This window comes from Parasteatoda tepidariorum, chromosome 6 (assembly GCF_982258835.1).
Source record: "Parasteatoda tepidariorum strain Cologne lab strain chromosome 6, Ptep-v5.0, whole genome shotgun sequence".
NCBI classification, from domain to species: Eukaryota; Metazoa; Arthropoda; class Arachnida; order Araneae; family Theridiidae; genus Parasteatoda; species Parasteatoda tepidariorum.
Genome location: NC_141760.1, coordinates 94,742,515 through 94,769,243, shown reverse-complemented (window position 1 = coordinate 94,769,243; position 26,729 = coordinate 94,742,515). Strand labels below are relative to the sequence as shown.

General features: G+C 31.6%; 1 protein-coding gene across 1 annotated transcript in view; it reads right to left on the bottom strand.

Moving 5' to 3' along the window:
* Window positions 1–5,340, bottom strand: part of LOC107457355 (inactive tyrosine-protein kinase RYK) — a 185,137-nt gene extending 179,797 nt beyond the window's left edge. Inside the window, exon 1 of the mRNA XM_087166200.1 lies at window positions 5,033–5,340. The gene's annotated coding sequence lies outside the window, so the exon portion shown is untranslated. The remainder of the gene's footprint in view (window positions 1–5,032) is intronic.
* Window positions 5,341–26,729: the final 21,389 nt, after the last annotated feature.

The following is a 26,729-nucleotide window of genomic DNA, read 5'->3' as shown; positions in this document are numbered from 1 at the left end:
CCGCCATGTTTGCTATTCAGTAACATAAAATCTTATAATTACAGCAAAGTAAGATGCATTTAAGAGTCAGTAAAATTACCTTTAGGAGACAATATAAAGTAATAATTAGTAAGTTAAATTGCATGCATACTCTAATTCTGAGAGTAAAATTAGTTTGTATTCCAAACATTCGCATAGCACAGTCACACGTAGCACAGGCGAATTCGAACTAGGCTTAAGAGAGTAAAAACTGATAGAAATAATAACTTTCAAAATTATATAATATAGTTTATAGAGACTTTAAAATTTAAAAATAGATATCATCATTACACAAATGAAAACATCCATCCATATTTTGACAGCGAACTTCAGCTTCTGTCGATGAAAAGCAACAACAACCAGAAGACAACCACAAGCACTCGTCGCAACTCGTTATAAATTAAAAACAATTGCAGACGATATCCAGAATGCGCCAATAATGCCATTCGGTTGCGAAAAAAATTAACGAATTTTGTAAGGGCACGTGATCTTGGATTAAACCTTTAGCATTTCACGTGTTTAGAACTTTCATGCACCTTTTAAATTGTAAATGAAGATCGTTTTGGTGTTAACTTGAAATAAAGTAGTCCTTCCCTCAAATTTTTGGGTTTTTCAACATCAAATGCGAAGACATTAATAGAAATTAACAGAAGACTTTAATACACTCATTATGTTCTAATTAAGTTGTATTCTATGTCAAAATGCTCTTTAATGTAACTGATTTAAAATTTACAATTAAAAAGACATTGTTAATTATTTATAATTGATACCATACTTCCATATATATTGTAAATTTCAGGGCACTACATTCGATTGCAGACAGTTCCTTTAGAACAAAAACCATTTCTTTAAGATAAAACAAAATATTTCGTAATTTGTCTTACATATAAATAGAAAAATAAAAACATTTAAAAAAAAATTATTACTAAATGTCATTAAAATATGCATTTAAGAATTTATAAGCTAAATATTCCTTACTTATGTTTGAAAACGAAGTCAGCACGATATTCTTATACTTTCCTTATGTATTATAAATATCTCTGCAGCTATCTCATATACAAGTTAGTGATAAGAAATAAATTTCATCACTCGTATTCGACGTTCGAAATGATATTTCTCGAGGATGAGAGATAAAAAAGAACCTTTTCGAGAAATATATTATTATATAATGCATACACATTTCTCACGTAATAAGAAATTCTTTCTTGTTTGCCAACTCTTTACTTTCTTCGCTTAAACCCATCCTCCGTGGATGCGTTTGATATGAGAAATATCACGAAGGCGAAAATGTAATATATATTAGCTGACTCGAGATTTATGCTTGATAGTCAGATTGGTAATAACAGTGACAATATATCAGCCAAGACCTTCTATATATAACAGTTATTACATGCTTTTTCTGGAACTTCAACCAAAGGAACTATTGGGATGTTTTAGTTTTGGATATTATAGCCACGATTTTTTTTAGTCATTTGAATTTCATATTGAACAATAGTTTTATGAAGATAGCATTATTACATTATGCATCAAAAAATTGTCTTTAGAGGAACTGTAATCATAAAAGGAAAGAAGGAAGTAATATATTTATATTTTCAAAAATGTTTTAATAATGATATATAGTAAACATCAATCCATCATTTTTTTGGTAAGGCACAATTGATGCAAGCCTAATCTCATGACGATAAATCAATCCATCATTTTTAGTGCAAGGTAAGGAGAGGGTTCTTACATCAGATTGATTGTAACGTCTGATGTATAAAATAATTTTGTGATTTGAAATATTTTGGTTGCAAATGCCTTTTTGAAATCTCCATGAAGTAAAAAGTTTACCTTGAGATAAGAAATGTTTAAAAAATTGGTGTAATGGTAAAATATATTCTAATAATAAATAATACTGAAAATTTTGAATGTGCTATTTGGGGAACTTTATAAAATAACGCCGTGAAATTCATACCTTTCAAAATTGATTAAAAGCAACTGTTTTCTAACAAATTAAATCAATGAGTTAGTTGAATGTTAAAAATAATTTTAAAAAAAACTTATTCATATTCTAGATTATTATAATTGTTACTATACGCAAATGTACGAGTAACATTACACGAGTATAAACACGAGTATAAAATTGTAACACGAGTATAAATTTGTACGAGTTTGTGAAAATCGAGAGTTAAAATTAGCATTATAAATATAATAATATTAATAACATTATAAGCATAATAACATACTTATTGTAAATGGTTTTAAATTTTATAAATAACTAGCAACCTCCTCTAAAATTCAAGTAAATAATTAATGAAAAGACGTTGAATTAAAATGTTAAAATTTTTAATTTTAGCATTAAATGCTACATTTTTTTAAACAAAATTTTTGAATTGTCAATTTTGATATATTATTACCTTAAGCAAACCGAATTTTCAGGCAAATCCAAGGACCAATCAGATAGGTCCTTAATTTTAGTATGAATACTCCTTGAAAATTTATCCCTCAACATATTTTGCGTTAATTTCATATTTTATAATCTGGCAACTTTATAGAAATATTTTTAAGACAATTTTACAAATTAAGCGTAAGTACATTGCATTTTTCTCTCTTCTCCTTTTAATACTTTTTTTCTCATTTGGATACGTTACATTTGGAATTTTTTTCTTGAATTTTTCTGCTGTCTTTACTTCCTTAAATTATGTTAACGAATTGATTTGAATTTTTCTGATGTTCTTCACATCATTGTATTGATAAATTTTACTTTGGATTATAATAAAGCAAATTAGAAAGCACTAATCTTCGTGAATAAAATCGTGTGAATTGATAAAAAAACTATATCTTTTCATTATTATTTTTTCTTATTTTTACTTAATTTTTTTCGGATTTATAATATTTTTTATTGTTTCTTTATATTCTTTCAAATTATTCTTTTTCTCTTTTTTTTCTACAATTCTCAAAATTAAAAGAAAAAAAACAACAACATTAATTTAGGCAATGGACCTGAATGTTGAAAAAAACGTCAGAGTTGTGAATCCTAACATCGTAATAAATATATAAGCAATATACCGATTAAGAGTTATTCATTTAACTTAGTGCTTAATGAAGATATGTTATCTTCTGGTTTTATCAGAAAAGAATTTGTTGGAAATGGTTTTTACTGGTCAAAAATGGAAGCTTTGGACATTTTAAAATCACTATTTTTACCGAGTAAACTTTGATTAATTTTTCCCTCCTTCCTTATCCGTAACATACATCACATTTATAATATGATATTATAGAAGGTTAAAATTTTGATAAAATTTCAATTTATATTAGGAAACAAATAATGAATTTGAAAACAAATTGTAAATAGTTTTCAGGACTAAACAAATCATTTTCATCGCATCTCCAGAATACCTTTGGGAAAATGATTTTCAATTCATCTCCAGTTCCGTCAACCAATCACCGAGAGAAGAGAATTGGATTCCCTCAAATCCTCCAGAAAATCCTCCCCGTGAAAGCTTAAGCAATTAAGAAACCACTCAAAGTACCTTTTCCTGTGCATAGAGGACCAAAAAGCATTGTGGGGTGAAATTTCTACTCTTCTTCATTCAATTATTAATTAGTTATTAAATGTTGGAACTATTTTTATTCTTTAAAAATGCATTATTAGGTATTTATTGGGAGAACTGTGCATAAGTCAGCAACAGCGTTTTTAATATTTAAACTTCAAAAATTCTTTGAAATGTATTAAGGGAGAAACGACATATGATTTAGTATAGAATATAATTACAATCGGAAACAAATTTATACAAATGCTTCATCTTGCTTAATACGGATGTTGGGATTCCAAATATGATATATATTATTTTGCTGATAATTGAAAGATTTTAATCAATTAAGAACCCGTACACAACAAATTCTTTATATTCTTTAAAAATGCATTATTAGGTATTTATTGGGAGAACAGTGCATAAGTCAGCAACAGCGTTTTTAATATTTAAACTTCAAAAATTCCTTGAAATGTATTAAGGGAGAAACGACATATGATTTAGTATAGAATATAATTACAATCGGAAACAAATTTATACAAATGCTTCATCTTGCTTAATACGGATGTTGGGATTCCAAATATGATATATATTATTTTGCTGATAATTGAAAGATTTTAATCAATTAAGAACCCGTACACTGTATCTGAACGCCAAAAATGGTGGCAGCTACGTTAAACCGAAATAATGTTCCGGAATCATTCCGAAATAATAACCGGGTTCGAATCCCAGTCGATACGAATTCCTCATCCGGCTTGCACCGACCACAGTGCTGACGTGAAATATCCACAGTGGTAGGCGGATCATGGGTTAGAGTCCCCTTGCCGTCAGGTTAACTGTGGGAGGTTTTCGTGGTTTTCCACTCCATGCAACTCAAATGCGGATTAGCTCCATCAAAAAGTCCTCCATGAGGGCAAATTTCTCCCAATACTCGGTTCAAGAGTTCCCTTGTCTTCTGGATTGGGTTCAAAATTAAAAGTCTACGGAGTTGAACATTGGTAGCCGTAAACACATAAAATTGGCTTGGCTGTTCAACGACGGTTATAAAATAATATAAAATAAAATGTTTGTCATTCAGTAACACTAAAATTTATAATTAAATTACAATATGAAGAATTAGCAAAGTCACTTTTGCGTTTCAATATAAAATAAGAATCTTAAATTTTGAAGCCAATATTTCTTAAATTCGAAAATACAATATTTCTTAAGATGTGATTTGTTTGTTAATCAAATATACACACAGAACGGATAGAATTCGAACGAAACAGAAGTGAATCGAAGTTAAATAATATAAAACTGTTTTACACCATTGACAGATTTATCTAAATCTTATCAGATTATAAATATCATTATTATACAAACGAAAACATGTATGTATGTTATAACAATTTGTATGAGTAGTTTGTCAAATCAATAAGGAAAGAAAATTTAAATATTTTGGTCAATAATTGAAAATAATCAATATGTTTTTATGAATATCAGTAAAGAGAATTGAGACTTACTTGGTATTAGATAGGCTGTGTCTAATATGTCAACTAAATCTGACAAGAACTCATTTTTTATCAGTGCACTTTATGTGAGCAAACCATCATTTAGGCCGCCATATTGTCAATATCTTGAAATCGAAGAATGATTCGCATAAAATTTCGAGTAAAAGTCTGAAATCATTTTTTATAATTTTGAAACATGCCATACCATTATTTAACGCAAAAAGGTAGTTACGGAATTTAAATACACAATAATTATTCGTCAAATTTATCTTCAAAAAACACAACCTTCTTCGCCTACAAGCTGCAGATTGGTGTAACGCAAAGAGTTAGTTACAGAGTTCAAATAAACAATAATTATTCGCCAAATTGATCTCCAAAAAGCACAACCTTCTTCGCCAAATAGCTGCAGATTGGTGTAAGATTTATCAATCATTAGTTTTTGGATTTAACTTGATGCTTTATAGTTTGAAAAGATACCTTAATTCAGTATCAACTTTAAATAAAACTATCATTCACACAATTTTTTAGAGTTTTTCAACAACAAATCAGGTACTACACCACAATTTTTACAGTGTAGATGATAGACAGAAGATCACAAGTTTTAAATATATTACGGAAAAGGCTCATAAAAAAGTCAACACAGATTAACAATGGGTGGGAATACAGTGTTGTGCATTTAACCACACATGGCAATCTCAAAAATTAAAATGTATTGATTTGTTTAATAAACGATTGTTGTTTTGTGTCATTAATTTAGAACAATAAGAAGATAACAATTCAAAACAGCTCATTACAAGTTGGTTCAAATCAGATTTAGTCAGATAGAAAAAATAAAGAAAAATATCTTTAAATTTATCATCAAATCTCTCTGTTTAAGTAAGTTTCTTTTTATATTAATTTCTTTAGAGTTGCAATACTATTTGAAAGAATTATTTAAATTTAAAGAAAATTGTTAAGCGCATCCACCTAAATGGATGTGTTTAATATTTCATGCTCGGTTATTATAAGAAATCATAATTTATAATTTAAACAGTTCATAACATAAAAATTTAAATTATTAATCAATAATCAAGTAAATACTTTTTTAATTTGTATGATGTTATTTAAGCTATTTTACTCTGACGCTACTGTTGTAACGTGTATTTATAGTATGGTTAATATTTTAGCTAAAATTGGGTTGCTATAAACGGTTTAAGTAGTTCTTATAATAATTCTTCTTTCAATAGTTTAGTTTAAGTTTATTATCAATAGAAATGAAAAAAATCATAATATTTACATCAGAATTTTCATTTTCTTCCTAACATTAAGAAACGAAAAAATTCAATTAATTGCATACGAATATAAGGTATTTAGGCTTAATTCTATACTAATTGCCTAAGAAAGAATTAATCAAATATCGAAAAATATTTCTAATTCCTCGTAATAAAAATATAAACTGCTGGAGATGGATTAAAACTTTTGAAGATTTGCACTTTATTTGTGGATAAATTTTAAGATCGAATCAAAACGAAATGTGATAGCATTCCTTTTTTTCTAAACCAACAAGATTGGTTTATTTTAATCTCTCCTTTAAACTGATCGACTAAGTCAGAAATGTGATAAATTTTCTATTTCTTTGTTAATTAAATATTAATTTGTGAGCAAAAAGTTATTTTACTCCATTTTTTACTATAAGTAAGGTAAGACAGTTAAATGTATACACGTATATCTCAAAAAATAAGCTAATAATAAGTGTTACTTAAACTAATTTTTTTTCAATTTTGAAAAAGCGAAAATAAAATGCTTCTTTCTTACATTTCAGGTTCAAGCTATAAGAAAGGCAAGAAGATGGCTATGTCCTCATTCCTTATTGTTGCAATTGTTTTCGCGGGAGCATCCGTTATAATAGTTATTCTTTGCAATTTCTGCAATTAGTCGATGGAGCTAACGCCAGGATGACAGGTAAAAAAAATTATCTGATCTGAGTGCAGACTGGACGACACTTTGTTTCACTGCACGCATATGTACAGTGTGAAAAAAAACAGACGGTCCTGAATAATTTTTCATCGAATGATCGGATCTTCACGTTCTGGACTCAATCTTAATGGCTCGAGGAGGTGACCTCTAATATGCTAGTTAATAAGTGCAGACGATATTTTAAGCTTCGAAATTAGACGTACAACAACGTACAACACAAAAACGTACTTTATGTGAATAAACATACCTTTTTTCCCGGCGGATTCAGATTTCTGACCACCAAAATATAGGGGGTGGCCACAATTGAAAAATATGATCCCTATAGTTTGGTCAGGAGAGCGATTTGAAATTTGGACTCCTTTATGTTAATTTTACTTTTTGTGCATTTCGTCATACTTCCAGAAGTTTTAATTCGAATTGAAAAATTTGTGCATATAGTTATGAAATTCGCTTATATTTAATATTCATTGTCTATTTTTTTCTTATTTTTTTGTCGTATGCCTGTTTTACGCAGTGGGGGCGCGATTGTTCATGTTTTCCAGTGGCGCCATCTATGGCCAAGAATTCGACGTCTGCCACGCCATTCATACAACTAAAACCAGTTTATAGGGCGGGTCACATTCACACACAAAGGAGAAAGGACGCAGAACACACAGAGAGAGAGAAAGAAACATCCATGCCTTGTCCGGGATTCGAACCCACGACCTTTCTGATGCAAGGACAGTTCCCTGCCCCCTGCACAGGCCGGTCGGCATTCATTGTCTATTAAAAGCTTGATTTCTCAGGAACTGTTTGACCAAATTCTCTCAAATTATTTTCCATGCAAAATTATATTTTTTTAAAATGCTCTTAAAAAGTATGCACCTTAGAAATATGCAAGAAACATGGAATGATGTATGTCATGTATCTGTACTGCGAGCTACTATCCGACACAATTCAAAATTAAAACCTTTATTTTCTTCTGATATCAAAAGCATTCATTTAACAAAATAATAAAAATTGCAAACTCATACAACAAATTACATTTTGTATACGTATTTCCATTTTCGTTTCAGGTTTGAAAGTCTCTCATGGTGATTAAATTCTTATTCCTGTAAGCGCGTCTCGTATGTTTGTCATTTTTAGTGGAGTCAGAGAAAAGAAAGAGCAGTAGAAGATGCCGTATCCCAATGTACTTTCAAGATTAAATACTTTTTACAATGGATGATTGGCTAATAAATGTTTTGTAATACATCAAATTGCATTTTTCAGGGTTTTAATTACTTAATCAATGTTTTAAACTATTTTCAAAAGGAAGAAAAACTATGATTTTTAGCTTAAAATCTCTTTGATTTTCATGAAAAATATTTAAAGGCAGCTTAAATTTGTACTTGTATTATTATCTAACTGAATTATTATATTTGTATTTGTATTATTATATTGTATTCATCCCCACAAAAATAGAAGTCCTTTACCATGTCATAGATTATAAATGTGATTGCATGCTTGACCATAGGGTCAGTAAATAATCTTGATACATTTTGTATTTAACATAATAGGAAATGACAATTTTCGACAAAGAATTTTTTTTTTAAATTTTAATAATAGCATCAATCATATGTGCATATAAGTCATGTTTTCGTTTCTATCAGGGTAGAAAAAAGTCAAGAAAGACTGGAAGAGAAAATTGAGATGGACACAATAGGCATTGACCCTTCATGGACTGTCGCGCCACTGAGTTTATTTTAAATTCATAAAGCATGCTTATCAATCGTTAAGAAGAAATAAAGGGAGAATGCTATTATTTCTTGACTATTAGATGCTACAAAATAGAGCCAGACAGAAAATAATTTTTTCCTTGAAAACTGGCTTAATAAAACAATGCCAAAAGACGAGACATGTGTAAAGATCACTTTTTTTTAATAAATTTTAAATTAAATTACTACCGAAAAATTAATGTTTCAATACTCAGGATGGTTAAACGATTCTAAAGATTAAAACAGAAGTCTTTTTTGTTAAGAAAGAAAATAAGCTGAAGCTGAAGATAAACTAACTACACGGAAATATTATCGATCGATTAAAAATAGAACTTGTTTTCGTGTATCCGATTATCATCGAGGTCCGAGTTTTGAAATTTTTAATTCATTTTTGTTTTATGTAAGTATTATGTGCTAAAACATAGTATTATTGTATTGAAACTCAATTTTTTTTATTGTAGGCGTGAAAAGTAGTGAAACAAAAATTGTTCCAATAAACTCACTTTTTTTTCTTCAAAAAATAATAAATAAATAAATAAACATAGCTTAGATACAATTTTTATATATTTTTAGTTTGTTTGAATTATAGTGTTTATAAATATTAAATTTTAGAGAATAAACTATTACGGAGTTGAAAATTTATGGTCGTAAACCCTACGAATAGGTGGGGAAAGAGATAAAGATGGAAAAAAAAGTAAATAAATTAGCAAATAAATAAAAGGTTCCAGATACAACTTTTTTCTTAATCCATAGTAATAAAGCATTGAAAAACTTCTCTGAATGATATGAGAATGGTGAGAATGAAAAATTTAATGTGTAAAATGCAGTATTATTCTAAAGTTAGCTAAGGGAACGTTAAACAATAGGAAATTTAAATAACTATTGCAAACCTTGTTCACCATCAAAGACAACTGCCATGCTGAAACAAAATAATAGACAAGCTTTAAAACAAAATCCTTTCAAGCTACGACAATAGAACATAATTATTCTCTCAGCTGGTGTTCTCTTTTATTCATTAAAGTGGTGGAAAATAGCCGCCTTTTCTCCAAAAGCCTTGAGTTAACTTTTCGTGATTGAAGTAATTGAAAATTTAGCTCAGAAATGTGAGACTGAAAATATGAGCATGGGTGCATAGTTGCCTGAATATCCGTTTGAATATCTAAAATAACTTTGCTGATTTGAGAAGGAACAGTAATTTACATTGACCCTACTAATATTTTAAGGAATATCAAGAAATTTTACTTTTGATCTGAAAGAATGATCTGAATTCTGTGTGCTTTCTCCAACTGAAAAAATGATGAAATAATTTCGTAATTAATTATGTTTCCTTTGAACTTCACTTCTTATCAGTACTATTGTCTGTTTATAATGTTCACCGTATCAGGGACTAAAAATACCTATAGAGCAAGCCTCTCGGGGTCGTGGAACTCGTATATTTCTGAAGAAGAAAGAAAATCCTTGTGGAGAATTTTGTTCATAAAGTCCTACACGAATGGGGTTTGCACCAGTATGTAGTTCGTAAGTCCCCTTGTCTTCAAGTTTGGTTGAAAAATACGAATACAAAGAGTTGAACAGTGTAATGAATACGTTTGTTTTACATGCATAAACACCCATTAAATGAGAATTGAGTTAAAAGATTATTTGATCAAACTGTTATTTCCTAACATTGATTAGGTAAGTTGGCACCCTAACATTGATTATGATCCCTTTTACTTAGACATATGAACTATGATTGTGCTAATAAAGGAATCCCACAGCTTTTTAAACTACGACAAGTGACCTTTTTCTGCCATGCATGAGAGTCTCAAAAACATAAAATAATTATAAAAATATTCTATTATCACTATATTTTCTAATTTTGAATAGATAAATCTTGTGTTCATTTCCCAACATTCATCAGTATCGTATGCAGATAAACTTTACATTACTTTTCTAACATTCATCAGTATCATGATGCAAAACCATGTGCCATTATTCATCATCAGTATTATAACAAAAAACCACGTATCATCATTTACCAATAGTATCATAACACAAAACCGCGTGTCATCATTTAGCACCAGTATCATAATAAAAAGCCACGTGCCATCATTTATCATCAGTATCTAACGCATACCATATGTCCTCATTCACCATCAGTATCATAACATAAACAGTTTTTTTCTAGTTCATCTTTATTCACACAAATAAACGCCATGAATCTAAGAATTTTTTTTAAAAGAAGACACTTTTAAAAATGACTTCACTTAATATCTTTGAGAAACCATAACGACGCTATGATATAGTTTGCATCTGTCTTGTGCAATCCAGACTACAGATGAATTTACTTAATGGACGACCGATAGATTTCTATAATTCTTTCACAATCAGCTTTCTCTTTGAGATATTTCTGTTTCTACCATCATAACACAACACCATGAAACGACATTATCATAACATATGACCTATAACATAAAAATAAAAAAACTTTCTTCAGTTTCTATCCACAAATATGAACACCCATCGAAGATCTTTTTAAACTAGAATATTATTTCAAACACTTTTAACCATCCCATGAACATGTCAAACGTTTTAAAAATTATTTTATCAATTCTATACTTCTTTATATTTATCCGGTAAATCGTGCATTCATTTCGTAACATTTATCAGTATCATAATGCAAAACCATGAGTCTTTATTTATCATTAGTATCATAAAACAAAGCATTAATATCATAGCATTAGTGTGAGATAATTTTAGTAATTATTTTTATCAATTCTACATTAACATTAACCAGGAAAATCTTACATTACTTTCCTAAAACTCGTCAGTATCATGATGCAAAACTACGTGTCATTATTTATCATCAGTATCATAACATAAAACCATGACTCATCATTTATCATCAGTGCGATAACACAAAGACGTGTGTCATCACTTAGCATTTTTATCATAACACAAAACCACGTGCTACTTATCATTGGTATCAAACACAAAACCAAGTGTCATCATTTACCATCAGTGTCATAATATAAAATAAAAAAAAAAACTTTTCCTAGTTCATCTCTTTTCGCACAAATAAGCGCCTCGAAACGAAGATCTTCTAAAAAGACGACACTTTCAAAATTGACTTCATTTGATATCTGTGTGATACCGTCGTAACGACGTTACGATATTGTTTGCATTTGCCTTGTGCAAATCTAGACGACAAATGAATTTAATTAATGGACGACAGATCTATTTCTCTAAATCGACACAGGCGGCCCTGATCTTTGTCTCCTAAGGACGTCTCTGTTTCCAGTTTCTATTTGTGAATGAATTGGAATGGAATGATTTACTCAGCTCCAGATCCGATTAAGCCTCAGCTGTATATCAGGAGTACTGTTAATGTGATTATAAACGTGGATGGCAGATAAACAGGCAGTGAGAGTCGGTGTTGATTAAGAGTGTCTTTGATCTTTCTAAACTAATGGACTGGCACTCTTTCTGTTGTTTCAAATTAGATTTTTGTGAATACGCAGAACTGTGGGAGAATGCAGGGTCACATATTAGTATGTATTATGCTGATTTGATGTTAATTACTCTGCATCATGATGCAATAATTTCTATTTGGCTGTATTTCTTCGAATTAATCAGTGACTTTTTTTAAGGAATACTTTAGGTCGATTCTAAATTTTTTTGTTACTGTTTTTTTGTCATTCGATTGCTAAAACGTACTCCAATAAAAGTCTATTATTTAAAATAAATATTTTTATGATTTTTAAGACACGAAACTTGTTTATGCTGTATAAGACGCGCATAATTTAGGTCAAAATGTTAAAAATTCCACAGCATTTACAGCAAAAAAGAAGAAGAAAAAATCGGCACTCAGAGAATCAGCATTTTTACTTCAAATATTTAAAGCTAAAAAACTTAGTGCATGAGACTAGAAAAAACATGAAAAATAGAAACCGTGGTAGCGGAAGGGATGACGGCAGACGAATGAGTGCGAGTTCTGAACATATTTCCATGTACAATGCAGTGCAGGGCTCGAAAAAACTCAGAAATTTTACCCGTCACCGAGGACGGTTTGTCCATCAATGTACCCGTCCTCCTTTGAAACAAACCCATAGCTTCTAAATAAATAAAAATATAATTTTCTCTTATTTATTACTAATATTTATATAAATTGCACAATGAATTAGTAGTTACTAGGATTACAAATACTAGGATTACATTATACAGAATGAAATAATTTCTTTCTTTTATGAAATAATTTAAATGAGAAAGGTCAAGTTATCTGGAATGTCAATTTATCCGAGGGTACTGCGTTTTTTAAATGAATCAAATCTGACGTTTGCCAGTTTCACAATCAAGCCAATGATTTACAGAGGTTTCTGCACAGAAATCTAAAAGGGGTTTTCCATTTAGTTAGATGCTCATAATTGCGTTTAACGCTTCTTGTTTAAGATTAGTACGTAACGTGTTTTTTTTGTAAGTTCATTACTGAAAAGCCCTTTTCAACGGCTGCAGTACTCCCAGACAAAGAAAACATAAATTCCACCATGCGCTGTATGTTGCTTTATTTCTAGATTAGAGGGTCATTTTAGAAGTGAGGCACTAGACTCTTGTAAGATAACAAAAATTGAAAATATATCACAACATTAACGGCAAAATGGCCGTCAGCGCGGACGTTGGATTTGTGAGGTTTGTTGTCCGCGGGGAATTTTTGACCGCCGAGGACGGGCGAACGGGGAGTTTTTCGAGCCCTGATGCAGTGTGCGAAAATCTTAAATCAATATTAAAATACTGCTGTTTTACTCAGGGTAATTAAAAATTAAGTATCTTCCAGCTTATAAATTGTTTCTTTTATTTTAATATGGCGACAAACCACCAGAAAAGGAAAGTTTTTATTTATTTTCTAGTACATGTTTGACTTATTATGAATTGACTGTACGAATTAATGGCATAAAGCTAAAAATAGACAACAACATGTTCTTATTCGTGACATTTTTACTACCCGAGAAAAAAAAATAAAAATAACGTATAAATAATTTTACTACAAGAGAATAATCACGATGAAAAAAAAACTGGCTTTTGCTATAAATGGATTATTCTGAAAGACAAATGTGATAAGTTTTTCTGTCTGAATGAAATAATTAAATATTTTCTTTTCAATCAAAAACTACGCTGTGCTTGGTTTTATACTGTATGTCATATTTGGAGACTTTCATGAACTGGATAAGCAATTTTCATATTTCGGAAGATAAGCAATTTTCATATCTTGTTGCTGTCTAAGGTAAATGTGAGAAACAGGAGAAGTCACTTAAAACGTCAAAGTTTCTCAACTACGCGATTGATTTTCGAATTAAACGCTCTGATTCGGATTTCTCTTACACGTCGTTCCATTCAAATCATTTCTTCACTTTCATGCTGTAACACTTGTATCTAAATCACACTTATTTTAAATTCGTATTGTGGTATTAAACTACATTATATTTTATGTAAAATAAACACTAGAAGCTTCTGATGCTAAATATTAAAAGGAAATAATTACTTTTATATAATGAAGATACAAGCAGTATGATTGGATTTCTCTTTTTCATACGACTTAAAAATTGACCATTTATAAGCTGAGAATTCTGGAATTGTACTTGGCATTTCTTTACTCAATATGTTTTAAATAAAGGAAAAAACGTAGAATGTTATTAATTATTTGCACATATTGCACATTCTTTGAATGAAGTTGACTGTAAAGTTAAATGAGATAAAGGCTGGAACTGTCTAACTGCGCTCAATATGTTTTAAATTTTTCTTCTTTTTGTTTTCTACTTACAACTGTAAGCCTCATGCTATACTTTGTGGTGCAGGAGGAGTTTTAAGCCATTTAAATAAAAAAAAAATATGTTTTAAATAAAGGAAAAAACGAAGAATGTTATTAATTATTTGCACATTCTTTGAATGGAGTTGACTGTAAAGTTAAATGAGATAGAGGCTGGAACTGTCTAAACTGCGCTCAATATGTTTTAAATAAAGGAAAAAACGAAGAATGTTATTAATTATTCGCACATATTGCACATTCTTTGAATGAAGTTGACTATAAAGTTAAATGAGATAAAGGCTGGAACTGTTTAAACTGCACTCAATATGTTTTAAATAAAGGAAAAAACAAAGAATGTTAATTATTATTCGCACATATTGCACATTCTTTGAATGAAGTTGACTGTAAAGTTAAATGAGATAAAGGCTGGAACTGTCTAAACTGCGCTAAATGCAAAAGATACAGTGCACTCTAGATAATCTGAACATGGAATGAATTCTAGATAATGTTGCGTAAAAAAACGAGATGAGATCATTCACACAATTCTGAACCTTTTATTCGAAAAAAACCCCCCCCCAAATTCTAAAGAAACTTTTCAAATTTCCAATCTTAGGCCTGGATAGCATGGTTGGTAGGGCACTGGGCCCATGTCCAAGAAAGAGTTCGTGGGTTCGATCCCTGCCAGTCGAAGACTCCCTGTATAGTAAATAGTGACTGATGCACGTTAAATCTGTCGAGTCGCAAAGTCCTTCATGTTCTCATAACAAATGAATATCTCTGGGGGTACTTATCAAGGAGTTTCCTTGTCTTCTGGAGTGGTTCAAAATTACAAGGCTACGGAGTTGAACATTAGTAGTCGTAAACCCAAAATTGGGTCGGCTGTTCAACGATGGTTATAAATAAAAAAAGTTTCTAATCTTTAAAGGAATTATTTTTTTTAACAGAACAAGATTTATTTATTATATTAAATGCTGCTGTGGTAAAATGTTTTACTTTTTTACACACAAATCTGTAATACTTTGAGCACAAATGCTTTAAACTATACACTTTTCGAGATGTCTATATTTTGTCGTCTTGTCTTATGTTGTCATTACCCGTTCAATCTCATTTCAATCTCAAATCTGAGTAACAGCTTTGGATTTCGGATTTGAGTCTAGACAAGGATTTGAACACTAACTCGGAAATCGTTGGATTGAATACTGCTGGGACCTAAGAAACATCTCTCACACACATTTCTCCTTCCACATCACTTTTGGGACTATAAATATTATGTTCAGAAATGAATAGATTTGCCGTTTTAATTTCGTAAACATAGAGATTTCAAATTTTGTTATTCTTATGTTTCGGAGCTATTTTGATAAATTTTTGCATATTTTAAAAAAATCATTTTTTTTTCTATTTTTTTTAGTGGGCGCTTTGCATCAGCAATGTATATTTAAAACTTATTCCATGAATGTAGTAGAATAATATACACAACAGGAGATTCAAATTAATATTTTAGCAGGGGGCCGGGATAGCCTGGTCGGTAGGGCGCTGGGCCCATATCCAAGAGGTCGTGGGTTCGATCCTCGCCGGCCGAAGACTCCCCGTGTAGTAAATGGTGACTGATGCACGTTAAATCTGTCGAGTCTCAAAGTCCTCCATGTTCCCACAACAAATCAATACCTCTGGGGGTACTGATCCAGGAGTTTCCTTGTCTTCTGGATTGGTTCAAAATTACAAGGCTACGGAGTTGAACGTAAGTAGTCGTAAACCCATGAAATTGGGTCGGCTGTTCAACGACGGTTATAAAATAAAATATTTTAGCAAAAAGGAAAAAAAAAACTTAAAAAAAAAGAAATATATGATAAATAATTATTGAGGATGTTGTTGTAATTCATTTACGTCGCAGTAAAGCCGCACAATGGGTTATTGGCGTCTGTCTGGGAAACATCCCTGAGGATGATCCGAATACATGCAACCACAATTTTTGATCCTCTGCAGAGGGGATGGCACCCCCGCTTCGGTAGTCCGACGACCTGCACGCGAAGTCGAGCACTTTACGGTAGAACAGTTTAACGAGGACCAATATCGCTCAGACTGATCCAACAGACTGATCGAAGTGGTCACCCACTCTCACACTGACCGCAGCCAGTGATGCTTGACTTCGGTGATCTGCTGGGAACCGTGTCTTAACAATCAAACCACTGCGGGACATAATTATTGAGGAATTAAAGTAGTATTTTCACCAATATAATGTTGTACTTCTATACGTGTACTTCTATGCTTATTTTCTAAAAAAATGCTTTTGAAATCTCTATGTAAAGGTAGGTGTTTACTTGACACCTGCCCGTTCGTGACACCGGACGTAATCCAAAACTAATTCAGTCATTCGAGGCATCTCATACCATTATAAAAATAAAATTAAATCTAAAAAGTATACTTGAATGAATTTCAAAATTTATCAAACGTTAATTTCCTTTTCAATTATAACAAAATGCTTTATCGCTCATTATTTTCTCTCCTTATATTATGAGGGGAAAAAGGAAAGCAAAAGTAGTATAATGACTAAAACTGTAACATTCCTGCTTTCGAAATAGGTTAGAAATAAGGTGTTATAAAAGAAAGGGAAATTCTTTTTTCCTTCAGAAGTGCAACGTTTTATTACTACTTAGATAGGAAAAGCTTTTGTCTTTTAGTAGGGGCGGTACTTAATCTGTAAAAAGCAAGAAAAGAAAAAAAATAGTGCTAATTTTTCTTACGCTTTACCTCACTAGCGTTATACAAGGAATGCTTGCAGTTGAATATTTAATATAAAATGAAGCTCTTAGAAAAGCTACAAAAATACTTTTATTCGCGAAAACAATGTAATTTAACATTAAACTGTCCGCATGAAAGCATATGCCAAAATTTTCACACTTTGTTAAATAATCGTGTTTTTTAGGGTCTTATTATTAGTAATTATTTTGGTATCTTAAGTGCAAAATTATTTTCTGAAAACTGAAATAGCTCATTATTTTTAGGCATTTATGTTTTTTTTTATAATAAATTTAAAATCAAATAGAATCACCCTAAATGTAAAAACTTATGAGTCACACGTTACGGAGGTGTATATAGTTATCTCATATATTCACTTAACTGATTTTAATCAGTGCTTAGATCGTATTTATGCTTGTTACAACACAACGGCAAGTCTTAACCTATATATTAGTTTGATATTGTTACATATTACAATGTACATTGGAATACTTGCCTCATATTGCACAAAGTAAAACATTTTGGTAAAACTACCGTACTGTGTAGTTGTAACATTTCTGGAGAAAAAAAAAGAAACGTAATTCTAATTAATAAAACCAAAATATATGGTTTTTAAGCCATTCATTTAGTAATTTTTCCGTTTTGTAGAAATGGTTCAGCTGAAATTCCAGTTTTTTTTTCCAAAATCGTTGTTCTTATTACCATACATTTAGTAAGAAAATACAAAAACTGAAAAATAAATTTAACTGAATGAATAATTTTATTCCATACCGCAAGGTATCACTATGAAATTGCAAAATTTTCTATATTTACCAAATTGTATTACATCTTAAAAATCCATATTTTGCTGTTAATTTTACCAGAATAATTACCAAAGCTTTTGCGTAGAAATTGTTGGTAAAAGTTTTTCGGTGTTCCCGTAGAGCCAAAAACACAGTGAAATTTACCTTTTTCTTGTATAGTGTGGCTTTTAGGAGAACTCCTTCAGACTAAGAGTCTGGCGCTGTCTGCTGCTATGGTAACAAGCGAGAGCACATTTCTAATGGGGGCGAAATGGAGGAATGAAGGTGTCGATTGGTTTACTCAAGCTGACCTGTGCAAAGATCAAGACAAATCTATTCACCCCTATTCGAATTGACGCTCCCTCGTAACCATGGTACCCGCCACGACGCGAGATTGATGTCTGGAGGAGTTCTCCTGAAAGCCGCACTATAATTTTAATCATACTTTTTTTCTCAGTGGATTGTAGTAATTACTAGACTGAAACACTTCTGGAATTCAATGAAGAATCTAATGATACTAGATTCCGAACGTATTATACAATATTACGATTATATTGGAACATCACTGTTATAATATACAGTAACATATTAGCTGTTCTGAAAAAAAAGCTTCATGATTATATTTTATAGTATGATACATTATTATTATATAAAGCTTACGGTAAAATAATAGTATATTATGATACCATATCACAAAAAAGCGATGCTAATTTTTTTTAAAAATTAATCTTTCACATCTCTTAAAAATACATAATATAAGGTTTAAATCAATGATATAGAGTTTTAAAATTAATGATATACATTTAAATTCTACAATATTCAGTTTATAATATTCTCAGTTGGGGTATAGAAGATGAAAAAAAGCTTACACAATTTAAGATTAATTATGACATACAGATTACGGTAATATAATAGTATATTATAATATCATATCACAAAAAAGCGATGGCCAGGATAGCCTGGTCGGTAGGGCGTTTTGCCCATGTCCGAGAGTTCGTGGATTCGAACCCCGTCGGCCGAAGACTCCCCGTGTAGTAAAATGGTGACTGATGCACGTTAAATCTGTCGAGTCGCAAAGTCCTCCATGTTCCCATAACAAACCAATACTTCCGGGGGTATTGGAGATTGTATTACTAGATTGGAGATTGATCGTTCTCTGGTTCAGGTCAAAATTACGATCTGTGAATAAATGTATGTATGTATGAATGCTTCCGCCCTATAAACGGGTGTGACGTATGGGTGTGGTAGAAGTCGAATTCTTGGCCATAGATGGCGCCACTGGAAAACAAGAACAATCGCAACCCCTTGCCTTTCGTAAGCCTGATACGAAATCATCAATCATCACAAAAAAGCGATACTATTTTTTGAAAAAAATTTATCTTTCACATCTCATAAAACAGCATAATATAAGGTTAAAATCAATGATATAGAATTTTAAAATTAATGAAATACATCTCTTAAATTCTACAATATTAAGTTTATAATATTCTCACTTGAGAAGTAGAAGTTGAAAAAAAGTGTACACAATTTAAGTTTCCTTGAGGCATCAACGTTTCCTTCATTTAACATTGGTTAAACATTAAACTTAAAACTTTTGCTGAGCTTTTTAAATTAAGATCCCAAGACACTAGAAACAAGCAAACGAAGCTACAGGCAATTTATTGAAACAGTCAAAGAGAATAAATGAACGAACAAAAGTTTCTTCTTTTTTTTGCAAGATCTTGACTGTTTTCCAGATTTATAAACACCGGATTAAATTGTACTCTGAAGGAGACATATAGAATAGAACAAGGACATTTCTTAATATTTTGGTGCAAATAATATGATTTACGTGAAATACATACAAAAAATTCATATGAAAAAAATTTAATTAAATTTCACTTAATTCAGTAAATTAACGCTCTTGTTGGTTTATATAGTTAGAAATTTTAAAAAAAAATGACCATTCATTTTAAACAAAGTAAATTTAGTTAAAAGCTGGATATAATACACTGCTGGACAATTGCTAAGGACGGATAACACTATCATCCATAGCAACCACAAAATGAAGGGAAGCAAAATGTGGAAAATTAGAATAAGTGCGGGATATAGTAAGAAGGGGTATGCGTATGTAAATTTTTTTGTCCACGTTTGTTCATCACGTGATAGCGCTGATAAGAGCTTTAAAGGTTTTGACGCGTTGTGGAGAGTTGTTGTTTCAAGTCAAATTTTTACAGGAAAGATTTAGTTGACGAACTTGAAATTTTCGGCATGTCTTCCCGATATTACTTAGATGATTTTAAGCGTGGCCGAATTATTGGAAAGATCGAAGAAGGGCGAAAAATAAGAGACTTTGCCAGGGAGTTCGACATCGCTGACGGCGTTGTATAACGGCTGTGGAAATCTTTTAAAACTACTGGAATGTGTAGTAAGCGGCAAGGGGGAGGTCGTGTTAGAAGTAAGACGCCTGCTGAAGACAGATACATCGTCCTATCAGTAAAAAGGAACAGGCGCTCCACAGCTCAGCAGGTGGCAAATCAGTTTCTTGCTACCACAGGAAAGCAGATCTCCCGAAAAACTGTTGCCAGACGTTTGAGGGGAGGAGGACTATACACCCGCAGACCTGTTGTGTGCGTCCCATTGATCAGACAGCACCGTACTGCACGTTTGCAATGGTGTCGTGAGCATCACAATTGGACTGAACAGGACTGGGCATGCGTACTCTTCTCAGATGAGAGTAGGTTCAGTCTGTCATCGGATTGTAGACGCCAACTGATCTGGTGCGAGAGTGGTACTGGTTATCGTCCAGAAAATATTCAGGAAAGGAACCGATATCCGACATGCAGTGTCATGGTGTGGGCCAGCATCATGATCAATGGCCGCACGCGCCTACATGTGGTTGCGAATGGGACTATGACGGGCCAACGATACTTTGATGAAGTTCTACTTCCTCATGTTCGTCTTTTCCGTGGTGCTGTTCGTGATAAATTTGTTTTTATGGGCCACAACGCAACATGTCATCGAACACTCGCTGTTCAGAATTGTTTAGACAGTGAGGGTATTCAACGCCTCATATGGCCATCACGTTCTCTAGATCTAAACCACATTGAAAATGTTTGAGATGCTTTAGGGAGGCAATTTGCTGGTTGAAACTATCCTCCGACAAACAAGAACACCCTCATCCGTGCACTGACAGAGGAATGGGATAAATTGCCTCAACAGCTGCTGGATAATGTTGTGCGAAGTATGTTACGACCTGTAGAATGTTGCATCACACTCCACGGTGGACATATCCCGTACTGACACCCTTCTTCAAGTTGCCTGCTGACATTTAAATGCATTGTTCCATTATTCCGTACGCAGCATCAAATGAACATTTTTTTTCTTTCAGATGTTTCATAGCTTTTGTACTTTCCAGAACAACGAATGTTCTTTATTCTAATGTCTGAACAGTGTGGCAACTATAATTTATCCTACTAGGTCTCATGTCTCGCTTAATGTTATGCTACATTGCAATTTGTGATCCGTCCTTAGCAATTGTCCAGCAGTGTACTATGATATATCTTCACAGTAAAAAAGTCTGGTCCAATTCCTGTATAATTCTTAGTATAATTGTGATTCAGATTACGGTAGAAAGTACTTGCACTTTGGTTACATAATCCGTCAAATCCATTTTACCGTAAAATCCATTTTGACCGTAAAATCCATTTTGGCCGTAAAATATTATACCGTGATTTTCGCAGTAATATTTATTTTACTAGGAGGCTTCGCCCCCAGCTCGCTTTGCTCGCTCATTGGATACGTTCTTGACGTCTAGCTTTTGTATATTTTTTTGAATACTGAAGTTCCGAAAAATTTTCACTGTAGAAAATTCTAAACCAGTACATTTCAATATTAATTTGAAATTGCAAACAGTTCACATATTTTTCTTAATCACACTATTCTAAATTTCAGTTGTTGAGAAAAGTAACTGTTGTAAATTTTGTTTCAAAGTCTTTCCCACCAGAGGGCTAAGGCCATGTGTTGTAAAACAATATGAAATAGTAGTCTGCCACTGAACGCCGGATGTAAAGCATCGGCTTCGATGAAGATAATTTTGTATTTTTAATTCTCTGAAGGGCGCCACCCTAATAATATGGAATTTGTAAAATAAATATAGATATTTTTGATTGTTGATGAAGCCCATCATTTTCTGTTTTCATCAGTGTTCAGAAGCAGAACAACAATAAGTTTTTTATTTCATCACAAAAATATAAAATTTATAAAAAACAAAGAAAAGAGTAAGAAAATGAGTATAGACATAGAAAAAGTTAAAATTATAATATAGTATTTGTCAGTTAAAATAAAATTTTTTGTTTAAGTCCTTTCTAACAATTCAAATTTCTCCGAGGCCATTCTAAAGTATAAATTAAGGTAGTATTGTTAAGTTGAAACACAATATTTTTAGTTTTGATGTCAGCAATACAATTCAATTTTTCACAAAAACGATTGTTTCCATTGTTAAATTCAATGTCAACAATTCAAATTTTTCTGAGGCAAACTCTTAACCTCTAAATATTACTTTTTTATGTACACATTTCTAAATGTCAGTATTCAACCACAAAATAACTTAAACTCCTCAAATTTAGCATGAAGTTGTAAAATGTAATGAAAAAGGGTCATAGCAATAATGAAAGTAGAAGTAAAGTTAGTACTGTAAAATTAAAACAATATTTTTAATCAATGAGCCAAGTTCTTCAAGAATCAGTTGTAGAAGTAGGTTGTTTATTTAAAATTTTTATAGAATTTCTTTAAAAACACAATTGTTAATTTGGGCATTTGGCGATATAACACTTATAGAATTGGGTATAATATAGCCTACGTCACAGGTTGTGTTGTTCCTACTAAATTTAACCCACGAACGGCATTTTCTGCGAGCCTAACTTCAAGCCACAAATAAACAAACGAAGTGTTCGATCGTTTAAATAGCTGCTCGCCAGATTTTATTGCATTATAAAGAAAAGTTACTGAAACTAAATACAACTAAATAAACAACAACAACTAAAACAAATAACAACAACTACTAATAACAATAACTAAATAAACAACAACTAAATTCCATTCGTTTAGCATTGCGTCATATGTTGTTCCTACTAAATCGAAGTAGTTGTGTTTTTTTCATATTATACCCAATTGAAGGATTTGTTACGTCAAGCGCTCAGGTATCATAATTTTGATCTAGTTGCGCTTCTATGTCACTTTGATTTATGTTGCTAAGTTAACTTTCAAAAAACTCTATGGCTGGCAACAGCATTTTTATTTTTTAGAATTCGTTCTTTTTTTAGCGAAATGTTTCTTCACCTAACAGAATTCTTTGCCGACTGATATATGAAGAAAATAAAGTAAATATTTAAGTGTTGTGAAAAGAATCTTATTTAGTTGTACAAAGTACTTCAGCCAAAATTGGGAGTCACGTAAGAGAATTATATAAATTAGATCAGGTCCCGTAGTGGACTGATCGTTAAGACACGGTTCCCAGCAGATCACCGTAGTCAAGCATCACTGGCTGCGGTCAGTGTGCGGGTGGGTGACCACTTGGATCAGTCTGCGTAGGGACCGAGGGTGTGCGGTATTGGTCCTCGTTAAACTGTGCTGCCGTAAAGTGCTCGACTTCGCGTGCAGGTCGTTGGGCTACCGAAGCAGGGGTGCCATCCCCTCTGCTGAGGATCAAAATTGTGATGGCATGTCTTTGGATCATCCTTAGGGATGTTTCCCAGACCGTCGCCAATAGCCCATTGTGCAGCTCTAGTGCGACGTAAATGAACTACAACAACAACAACAACATATATTAGATCAGAAACACATCATTAAAAGGCAGAATGCTTTGGTGTTTTCAAAACGTAAACAAAACAAAGCAAACGTTGCCACCGGCGGAAAAGAAATACAACCAATATTTGGGAGCCACGTAAGAGAATTATATATAATAGATTAGAGTGATTCACTGATTTTACTGTTATTATTTATGCAAAAATTACTGTATTAGATTCTGGTAAAAATGGATTATCGCCTTTCTGAGTTATATTACATTATTCTGAGTTAATTTAATCTGGAAATGACAGTAGTATATCCACTGTCTGATATTTAACTTAAACATTATGCACACCTAACTTGAAATATGTTCTAAAATGCATACTCTAAAATAGGCGAATTCCTGCAATTTATATTGAGCAAAATTTATACATTGATCGTTATATTTTGCTTTAGATTCAAAAGAAAAGAAAACTACTGAAATTTTACTTTTTCCTACAAGTTGTGATGTATCTATATCTAATGAAATTAATTAAAAGGAAAATAAGGCAAAATATAATAAATAATTTTCTATCAGAAAAAAAAAGAAAGAAACGCTAAGGTATACACATGTGCTAAACTAAATACCTGAATTACAAATACAAATCTTTCTATTTTTGATGTTATATTTTAAGGCCTGGTTTCTTAGGACAGGACGCCGTCAGCTGGAAATCAGCGCTAACCATTGATTGGTCCATTTGTGAGTTTGATAGTTTACGTCATCGAGTTCAAGATGAGCGTTCGATGACGTACACTATCAAACTCACAAATGGACCAATCAGAGGTTAGCGCTGATTTCCAGCTGACGGCGTCCTGTCCTAAGAAACCAGGCCTTTACATGCAAAAAGGTTTAACATGCTATCATAACCACGTAAACATTTATAGAAATCATGAAGTAGGGCATTATTCTGCTTTTTGTTTTGAGCTATGTTACTTTTTAACAAGTTTTTTTTTATTTTTGTTGCTAAAATGTTTTCTTATATATTCACGTGTAATTAAATAAATTTATTAATTTAGCCTGCATTTTCAATTTTTCTATTGACACTCGTGCAGGAAATAAACTGACTGAAAAATACGTTATAAATACAATTTGAACAAGAAGAAATAAATAAGCTACTTTGTTCGTGTATGTAACGCGAAGCTTTATGTATACGCATGTTTTGCACTGTTTCATTAATTTGTTTTTTGTTTCATATAAATTTATATCTTAATTTTAAAAAAATTACTTCTGTCTAATCGTCTACAAGTTACGTTTATTATTTTTGTACTTTATCATAATTCTATCTTTTTGATCCAATCTTGCTGAAATTAAGTTCTATGTTTAGTTAGAACGGCACGCAAATAACATCACTTTGTTAAATTATTAATATTATGAGTCAATATAAGAAAAACGTTTTTTGATAGTTTTTATTCAGTCTTCATTATAAGAGAAAAAAAAATGTAGGTCCTTTTCTCGTTCTCTTTATGCACACTTGACACAAATTTTTTTTTCTCAACATCTTACAAGGGAAACTAGGGAAGTGTGACTCGCCAATTTTGAAATAAACTAGTGGGATGTATGCCTTATGAGGAATCATTTTAGGGGGCAACATTCGTTTCGGCCCATAGAAGGTCCTATAAGAGATAAAAAATAATTCAATATATAGAAAAATCGGTATTTTATTACTTGTTGTTGTTGTAGTTCATTTACGTCGCACTAGAGCTTCCCAATGGGCTATTGGCGACGGTCTGGGAAACATCCCTGAGGATGATCCGAAGACATGCCATCACAATTTTGATCCTCTGCAGAGGGGATGGCACCCCCGCTTCGGTAGCCCTACGACCTGCACGCGAAGTCGAGCATTTTATTACTTCAATGCAGACTATTAGTTATTGTAATTGTCTAAAACTCCAATTAATTTGTAACTATTTATTAATATCCAATTATTTGTAACTGGTTAATTAATGACTTTTCTATTTAATAAACTAATTAGCAAAATTATTAATTAATTTCTTTATTTATTTGCAATTACGTACTCCAATTAATTTAGAAAAAAAAAATTTTAAAATTTATAAAGTTTTATGTCAATTTTTTTTTCTTCCAATTAACCTGACAGGTTTTTCTGAAAAACTACAGATATATAAAATTTTCGAAATCAATTTTGACAATAAATATGCATCATATAGTACGTGAAAGTACCACAAAATTAATTGGAGTATGAGATAATTACTATGACCAATAGTCTGCATTGAAGTAATAAAATACCAATTTTTCTATATATTGAATTATTTTTTATTTCTCACAGGACCTTCTATGGGCCGAAACGAATGTTACCCCCTAAAATTATTCCTCATAAGGCATACATCCCACTAGTTTATTTCAAAATTGGCGAGTCACACTTCCCTAGTTTCCCTTGTTAGTAATCGATGAAAATAACCTTAAGGATTCAAAAACAGATTTTCGTTGGAGAATTTTCGTTAAAGAGATACCATTGGAATGGAAAAATTAACCAAATGAGTGGTTTTTGGTTCCATTAATCAGAACTAAGTTATTTTTAATTATAAATTTAATAATTATGCAGTACTGTAATTTTGCCAGAATTGTTTTCTCCGTATAGGAATTAAATTAAATTGAAAGTGGGGCTTAATGGCACTTTATCTAAGTCGTCACGCTGCGCCAAACAACTACATATGGATTGGATGCCATGCATTGAAGCAATTAATGTGCAATTATTTTCTGAAAGAAAAACAATACATAAACTTTAAAAAAAAATCAATGCATTTCATTAAAAATGTTCAATACGTTTTTTAATATATTTTAATGCGTTTATTTAAATTCCATATCAATTTTCAGAGCATTATAATGTTAATTCACTGGAGTCAATTACTCAAGCACTTAACTGAAATACCCTCACGTTTTCTTGTCAGATACTGTC